We start from the raw sequence: 9,999 nt of genomic DNA, 5'->3' as shown, positions 1-9,999 counted from the left end.
ATGAATCATTCAAGCCGTTTTCCCTGTCTTAAAAGTTGAACAACTGTCAAAATACCGACAATAATTTTAAGTGCAATCTTGCCGGCCGCACCTTTTATGAAAATATTTATAAATTTATGTGTACTTTAATTCAATATGCACTCGTCCAGCACTTATCAAACTAACCTTACACTTGCTTTAAGTACTTAAAAGCTGTAAATTACTAATATAATTGTGCAGCAACTTTTAGTTTGAAAAAACTAACCGTTAATACGCTCAAATTAAAACCTAGTAACTTTCACCAGCTAGCAAATCTAACCAAGCAAGGCAATCATTAGCCTTTACAATTACTAGACTAGTAAACTTAAGAAAATCTGGTTTAAACAATCGTTCAACCTATGAAAAATTATCTGGAATACAGAATCCCATGTTCTTAAGATTCATAGGGCATATCAGCAAATCCTTAGCTCCATTTAACTAGTAACAATTCTATCATTAGGAATGCTGTACCTGCTGGATTTTCAGCAAAGTTAATAAGTTAAAACAGCACATCTTATGAAACATTTATCAGCACACCACCTATTTATGTATCTTACTTAAAAGTGCTATAGTTCACTGCTACCTTATAGGGAACTACTTAAGTACTGTATATTAACGTATTGTTTTACTATTGTTCCAACTCTTTCTATAATAATTATAGTATTATAGATGCATTTTGCATAAAAAATGATTAAACTTTGTCTCTGAACACTTTTTGGGGAAATTCACTATATGCGAGATATGAATGGTTATAGAATCCCTATCCTTGAAAAATTTCTAAGTGTTTTGTTTACTTTATCACAGACAGTTTGTGCTCTGATGCGAATTTGTTTTTGTTTGGAACTGCATTGTGGTTCTGATGCGAATTTTTTCCCTCTTAAAATTGCATTGTGGGTAGTTACATGTTATGTCTAGGAGTCACGTGGCCTGGTGAAAATCTGACAGCTGTCAGCCATATTCGCTTGTCATTTGGTTGAAGTCTCTCAGAGTTAAGCTATGTTTCTGTGTTCGTCCTGTAATTTTGATTATTTTTGGTTAATTCATGATTTTTATGAAAATTAAACACGGTGCATTAAATTTTTAAGAAAACATGGAGTGCTACCTGCAGCAGTACAGTGTTTAAAGTGTGGAAAGCCCTGTCAATTCAGAAAGGATAAAAACGTTAGTGCGGTACCGGTTATGTTTTCGACAAAAGACATAAAAAGAGAAAATATTGTAATTTTACTTAAGTGATCGGAAAGGAACATTTTTAGATAAAGTTAAATTGCCGGTATGGAAGTTGATTATGTTTCTTTGTCAGTTTTTGAGTGAATTTTGGAAACATCGCCCAATTGTTAAGTGTTTAGATATTTCATCAAAGACCAGTGTTGATTGGAGAAGTTTCTGTAGTGTGGCGAGTCCGTTTTGGTACAATAATCAGGAGCCCATCGGTGGTGTTTATGTTGAAGTGGAAATTGATGAAACACTAATTACTCATAGTAAATACCATAAAGGTCGCCCTCTTACCCAGTGTTGGTTGTTTGGTGGTATAGAGAGAACATAAAAAAATTCTTTGTTGAAGCATTAATTGATCCTGGTGCTGACAATCGGAAAAGTGATACTTTAATTCCTTTAATTAATCGCTACATTAAACCAGGCTCTATTATTTACAGTGACTCGTGGCAGGGTTATAATAAAATCAGTGAGAGTGGATACACTCATTTTCAAGTAAACCACACAGAAAATTTTGTTGATCCCAATAATCCTAACATTCACACTCAAAATATTGAACGGTTGTGGCAAGATATTAAGGAGTGGATTAAAAGGCCTGGTATTAAAAAGACTTGAAACAATACCTTGCTAGGTATTTATCTATTAAGCACTACCAGGATTCAGTTTTGCACCCATTTTTACTTGAAGCTGCTAAACTGTATCCACCTTTAAGTGACACTCAGCCATCACCACCACCTAGGGAATCCTTTTCTGATGACGACGACACTGTAGATGAGCCACAACCTTCTTGTTCTGGATATAAACTATCAAAAAGTTTGTGTCCATCCAATTAAGGTAAATCTATAATTGTTTTTAAATTAGTATTGTAACAATATACGTCCTAGGATAGGTTGGTTTGATCTGGTTAGGTCATTTAAACACTATCCAGGGGGGTACAGGGGGCCAGAGCCCCCTAGTCAGGGCACCGCGTCCTAGGTTAGGTTAGGTGTCCTAGGTTAGGTTAGGTTGGTTTGATCTGTAGGTGCTCCTTATTCATTAATTCAAATGCAGTTTTGTATCCATGGTGATTTACCCCACCCAAAACCCCGCATTCCCAAAGGGTCCCCAACCTTGTTGGATGTAGTAGGGGGGTATAAGCTAGTAACTGAAAAACAAATAATTTCCCCGAAGTATTACTATCGTAACCATTCAGAACACATTAAAACACACGAAAATACATAATTACTCTAGAAAAATGGAGTTGGAACTAATGTAAAAATTTACCTATATTAAATATACTTACACTTAAAAAGAATTCAGGCTTTGAAACAAACCACTATGAAGATGTTTTAGGACCTACTAAACAGTTCATAGGGGTAACCCACCCCTTCAGGGGCGCCGCCCCTGAAGGGGTGGGGTAAAAAAAAATGAGAACACAGTAGTACAGAACTGAAAAAAATAGAATTTGACAATATACAATAAACGTTAAAGCACTTGCCTCAGTATATGAATCGTAGTCTCTAACAACTGTAATCCTTAAATAGGATGCGAGAACAGATTACGTACCATATGTCAGTGTATTGGGCTTCCGAAGACACTTTGCCTAAAACTCCTGGAAATATTAAAAGTTTAGCACTTCATACTCTTAGTAACACGAAAAAAGGGGCAGGGGATAATATATATCAGGGAGTTTTTAATAGACTCAAGTGCTAAATTATAGCCATATCCACAGATATAAAACTGTAGTTAAATTTAAAGTTCCATTCTGTTTAATCGATTCTCAGTGCCGACAAATTATATCCACCGATACATAACTAGTTTAAAATTTTATTCTGGTCAGTAAGCGTGAACTTAGTGAATTTACTAGTAACCTGAAGAAGACTTCGGACTGGGTTTCAATTTTGCTTAAACAGTATAGGAATGCAGTCCCAAATCTAATCAAAAATTAAAATAAGAGGAAATATAAAAGGCAAATAATATGCATGGAAACTAAACTTGCAGATCCATGCCCTCCTTTTACGACACACGAGTTCCATGCCCTCCTTTTACGACACACGAGTTCCATGCCCTCCTTTTACGACACAAGAGTTCCATGCCCTCCTTTTACGACACAAGAGTTCCATGCCCTCCTTTTACGACACACGAGTTCCATGCCCTCCTTTTACGACATACGAGTTCCTGCCCTCCTTTTACGAACACACAAGTTCCATGTCCTTTTTAACCGACACAAGAGTTTCCATGCCCTCCTTTTACGACACAAGAGTTCCATGCCCTCCTTTTACGACACACGAGTTCCATGCCCTCCTTTTACGACACACAAGTTCCATGCCCTCCTTTTACGACACAAGAGTTCCATGCCCTCCTTTTACGACACACGAGTTCCATGCCCTCCTTTTACGACACACGAGTTCCATGCCCTCCTTTTACGACACACGAGTTCCATGCCCTCCTTTTACGACACACAGTTCCACGCCCTCTTTTACGACACAAGAGTTCCATGCCCTCCTTTTACGACACACGAGTTCCATGCCCTCCTTTTACGACACACGAGTTCCATGCCCTCCTTTTACGACACAAGAGTTCCATGCCCTCCTTTTACAGATTCACTAAGAGTTTTCCCACGACCCTCCTTTTACGACACAGAGTTCCATGCCCTCTTTTTACGACACAAGAGTTCCATGCCCTCCTTTTACGACACAAGAGTTCCATGCCCTCCTTTTACGACACAAGAGTTCCACGCCCTCCTTTTACGACACAAGAGTTCCATGCCCTCCTTTACGACACACAACACACATAACCAGCTTATACTAAAACTCTCACAACGAACAAAAGCCCATTGGACAAAATTTCAGCTCTAAACTCCCACTATGCAGTTTCACAACCAACAGTTATTTTTGAGCACAAAGCACAAATCTATTACGAAACACTGCGCCCTCCCATCCGGCCCACACACACAAGTTTAACTCAAAATAGAAAACCTTATGAATGTACACCTGTACGCTGCAATACACAAACCCTTTAACAATAACATAAGCTTTAATAGGTAACGAACTATAGTAGTCTGGGAACACCCTTTTACAATGCAAACACAATAGATTACCTTAAAAAAAAAAAAAACTGGTATTTCTACAGAAGCAGTCCGCACGGACTGCAAGGAACGTAACCGCGGATACATCCACTAGGGATTGGAGCGTCCAATGTATTTCGCCGTGTTTAGTACTGGCCCCTGGGGGGTTAATTACAGTCGTCCGAATAAATATTATTTAAAATTCTTGTTCAGTAGGTAAAACTGCATAGAAAAACCGCAACTGCCGTAGTCTAGGCCGCCGCGGATAAGTACCCTAGATCTACCAAAAAACTGGCTCCTGAACGAACATACAAACAAAAACGGTTACGTAAATAAATCACCAATGAACGCACACCAATTAAGTAAACTAAGAAAACTATGCCTCCTACAAGCACGATAATCATTTGATCAAGCTGCTGATCTCTGAAAGAACACTATCAGAAAACAATAGCATTCTAAAAACACACATAACGGTACTTACGAATCACCAGCCTGCTGGAAAATAACACGGCCTCAAGTTGAGGCAAAGTCTTTCAGAAATGCCACGGTGACAGGACTCCACTATATCTTAAAGTTTGGACTGAACGAAGGGCAACGCCAAGTAACGACTGAAATAGAAAATGCTGTATCGGTCTTCACACCGATGTCATATTCGGTTTATGGGTCTGTCCTCCCAAGGCCGTTTTTCGAAAGCCGTTTGTCAATGCGACTAGAGGAGACCAGCACAAAGTTACCTATTTTCTGTACGGCAGAGGAAAAAAATAAAATTTTATTACAACTTTCTCTCGTCCATCGGCAGCTTTGAATGGTTTTTGTTCAGCTTACGTAAAAATATTACACGAGTATATTTCTTGCCAGACATGATGGAAATAAGGGTTACGACTCATGACTGAGGGATTAATCGATTGAATTTTGCAAACTGGCGTTACGACAGCTATGGTCACTGTAGTCTTTTTGATGCATGCACTTAAAACAGCACGTTTTAAAACCCCTCCATATATAATTACAAATATAACACCGTGGTTACTTTTCGTACAGTTATCCCAAATGAGTTTCCTTTCGAAGGATTTTGAAAGCAAATAATTCGAGGAAATTCCTCCGTTATCGGTACAATAAAGGATTGACTGATAGAAGGCTTTATCCGGCGTCACAATTATTGTGACAACTGAGACGTATCTTCGTTTCATATGTCATAGGCCATTAATATACAAAAATAATGGAATGTTCACGATGAATAAAGGTTATTTAAATCGCCTCTCAGCTCACCTGCTACAACTTTGCGTCAGGTGAATAAGGATTGATTGATAGAGGACGATCTGGCGTCCCAATTACAGTAGTCACAGGGACAACCCCGTAAGGGGGTAGTGCCGTCAGTGCACCGTCATATGGTGCACTGTAGGCATTACTTAATGTTTCTTTGCACCGTGCCTTCGGCCCGTAGCTGCCACCCCTTTCATTACTTCTATTCTTCCTCCTTTCATATCTCTTCCATCTTACTTTCCACCCTCTCCTAACAATTGATTCATATTGCAACTGCTTTGAGGTTTTCTTCCTGTTACACCTTTCAACCCTGTTGGGGGGTGACGTTCTAAATGACGTACAGTATTAGTAGTTAAAGGCCAGTATCTAGTCATACCAATTTACTGATATTAGCGGTGGCTTGCGAAATGATAATAATGATAATAGAATTTTAGCCATTTTGATATATTTAACCGTTAAAACGGAGTTTGAAACTCAGGGGAAACTGTTAAATCTATTGAATCGGATTAAACACAAAAAGAGCAATAATCACGGTTATAACTATTATTATTATTATTATTAATTATTATTTATTATTATTATTATTATTATTATTATTATTATTATTATTATTATTATTATTATTATTATTATTATTATTATTATGACAATAACAACATTACCTCAGATCTGTTTTAAATACGCCTCCAACTTCGTACGTTCGGCAAAGTCTTTAAATACTCTTAATTGTACAAGGAGCTCTATTTTGGCCCTCCAACGCTTGAAAATAGTTTTTAAAATACAGCCGCTATTTCCAGGAGAACTTCAGAAAGAATCAGCTTAAAATCCGAACTAATTTCCTTTGGAGAATGATGACGCCGCTTCCCACGCAGATTAATAACACATTGCTAATAGAATTTGCGAGCATTTTTTTAACCTTTATTCTCCTCAGGTGCTTAGTTCAGCTCCGATAAAACAACAGAATTATTTTGTCTGATTTCAAAGTCCGGGAATTTTTTTTTCCTTCAGGTAGAGGAGACTTTCCCCCTTCAGTTCAGCACATGAAAAAAAAAATGCCATTCAACTCCAATAAAATGAAAATTATTTCGTCTGATTTCAAAGTCTGGGAAATCAAAGAAATCGGGATTACGGTAATTATTATTATTATTATTATTATTATTATTATTATTATTATTATTATTATTATTATTATTTATTATTATTATTATTATTATTATTATTATTATTATTATTATATTATTATTATTATTATTATTATTATTATTATTTTCGCCTTAAATAAAGGATATTTCCCCCATTCAATTCATCACAAGAAAAATACCATTCAACTCCTAAAACAACAAATATTTCGTCTGATTTCGAAGTCCGGGAAGTTACTGAAATTGGGTTTACAGTTCTTTTTTTTTTCCTCTAAATAGGGGATACTTTTCCCCTCAATTCAGCACAGGAAAAACGCCATTCAAACCTGCCTGCTACGCGCGCAGACTGAAATAACTTTCAATTTAATCTCTTAAGCTGATATACACAATATAATAGTCTCGGCTGCATCAGAACGCAGGGGACGATTTAATTGCAAAAAAAAAATAAAGAGAGAGAGAAAAAAAAGTGCGAATAGTGGACGGGCATAAACGGCAAACAGACTTAAAAGAAAGATCGAAAAAAGGTTTTTGGAAACGGATTAATGTCGATGCGAAATTTGCGCCAGAATGTGTTCTTCCCCTTAAGGAGAAAAATATGGCGGCAGATAAAACCCATTTGTATTTGAACTTATGCGTGCTAAAGGGGTGAGAGAATGATTGTCACTTGCAAGCTACATATATGTATATACTCAAGCAAGCATCAAGGACGATTGTGTCAATATGCACAGTAGTGCGTTTTGAAAATGAATTTATGCTTGTATACGGAACTGATTCGTATGAATGCTTTATAAGTGTACATACAGAATATGTTGTACAGATTCAGATACGTCGAATAAAATGCTTATACACTAGAGCCCTGGATAGTACATTCATATACACTCATTATATTAATGTTGTCCCTCGCAATCTAACAGAGAGAGAGTGTAGTATATGTATCATAGTATAGTGTATGTATATGTATATTATTATGTATATGTATATATGTGTATATATATATATATATATATATATATATATATATATATATATATATTCTTTGTTAAGAAAGAAACGGTGCAGTTCTGAGCCAAAACTGCTGTAAACTTGTCTGAAGCATCAACGTATATATTAATGGAATATTACCTCTAAATGGAGCTTATCAATATTTTCCATCTCACATTGCTGGAGATTAAGCAACCGATTTCTTTATCATTTATAGAATGGAATGATATTTAGAACTAATGCCAAAGGCCAAGCGCTGGGACCTTTGAGGTCATTCAGCGCTGAAATGGAAATGGAAAGTTAGGAAGAAAACCCCAAAGCTGTTGCACCATGAAACAATAATCTTCAGAAGAGAGCGGGAAGTAAGATGGAAGAAAAAGAATATGAATGGAGGTACAGTAAAAGGGAATGAAAGGGGTTGCAGCTAAGGGCCGAAGGGACTCTGCTAAGAATGCCTACAGTGCACCATTTGAGATGCTCTGAAGGCACTGCCCCCCTACGGGAAACTTTTATACGTGTGAATTGAGATGTCCTGTTTAAGGATGAGATTATGTAAATCTTATTAAAAATAGCAAATATCGGCTTAATGTTGGAAGACCTTCGACATGTGACAAGTGACCTTGACTTAGACATAAAGACTTGACTCCTGTTTAACCCCGTCAGTTTCCTAAATCTAGACTTTGAATAATAGATAAGAGCTTCATCAAATAAAACAATTCTTGGTAACATTACGAGTCCAGCAACAACAATAGATTCATTCGTAGTTGCAGATCCAAGCAATGATGAATTCATTTACAACTCTATTTCTATTTGATTATTTTGGGGAGGTTGGGATTGGGGTCCCATGGAGGGGGTGGATGGGGGTGTCCCATTTCGGCATATTTTCAGTTCGGTAATTGGTCACCGAATATAAATTATGGCATGTGATTCAATTTCATATCGATGAGCAATTCAAAAAAAATAGGCCTAAGCGTTAATTGACAGGAGTGTTCTTCTTTTATTTTCGTCTTTTGTTTCTTTTTGGGAAACGCTTCGGTTTTTTTTTTCTTTGTTATTCCTGACGGGGGGTGGGGGTTGGGGGTTGGGGGTTGGGGGGGTATGGGGTAGGGGGGATCGCTCTTCAATAGATTATTTTGACTGATTGTTATAACAATGACTATGTCGATATATATTATACATATATATGTAATATATATAAATACATATAATTACATTATATATATATAGTATATATATCGAACTACAAGTGTCCTTTCAACTATCGGGATCGCTCTTAAATCGATTATTTTGACTGATTATTATAAACAATGACTATGTCGGTATATATATACATATATATAATAATATATATAAAATATTATACATATTTATATATATATATATATATATATATATATATATATATATATATATAAATTGATCTGAAGGCTTTGTAGTGACAAGCGTATCCAAAAAAGAGCAAAGAATTTTAGAAGTTAAGAGGGCATCGTGGCTATTACAATTTCATATGTATTTGGTAAAAAATGACCAGTAATTTTACCTATATATATATATATATATATATATATATATATTATATATATATATATATATATATATATTATATGAGGAACAGTACCTCTCTCCCCTCCTATCCTATCCTCTCTCCTCCTCCCCATAATTCCCCCCCTATCCTCTAAATCTCTCTCTCTCTCGCTCCTCTCTCCTCATCTCTCTCTCTCTCTCTTTCTCTCTCCTCTCTCTCTGCGCGTGGCGACTTCTGGGAAATCAGAGTGCAGTATCACCCAGAGGTTTGATCAGATTTCCTCCGGGCTTTTTTCAAATATTCAATTTCCACCAGACGCCAGGTCAATATACTTTCCTATTTCTTTGCCAATGAAATTCGAGGCTTGACGGCAAAAAAAAAAAAAAAAGGATTTGGTCTGATATCTTAATCCGTAAGAGGATTTACCTCTACTGCACCGAGATGAATTTTTAAGAAGTGGGGAACGCCATGGTAGTTGGACACACTGCTGATCATTGCCGGTTTCCCTCTTATAAAATAACTTTCTGGGGAATTATAAGGGGAAATGTGAAAAAGCCAGCAGTATCTAGGGGTAATACAGACCTACATCTCACCATTATGTCTGGCTGCTCAAACAAGTACTTTCGATTGTAGAGCTGTTTTTATAGTCTAACTGGACCACCCGTGATCCGTTGGGTCACTAAGGTCGAATATTTTGGGAAGGGGAGGGGTAGGGGAGTGGGAGGGGAGTAGGGGGAATGGGAAAGGTGGGAAGGGGAAGTCTACAGGCACCACCAGCCCCGTTTACCCTCCGGTGTGCAAACAAAGAAACTTTTCAC

Source organism: Macrobrachium nipponense, chromosome 18, assembly GCF_015104395.2.
Source record: "Macrobrachium nipponense isolate FS-2020 chromosome 18, ASM1510439v2, whole genome shotgun sequence".
Lineage (NCBI taxonomy): Eukaryota > Metazoa > Arthropoda > Malacostraca > Decapoda > Palaemonidae > Macrobrachium > Macrobrachium nipponense.
This window is presented reverse-complemented; position numbering follows the sequence as displayed.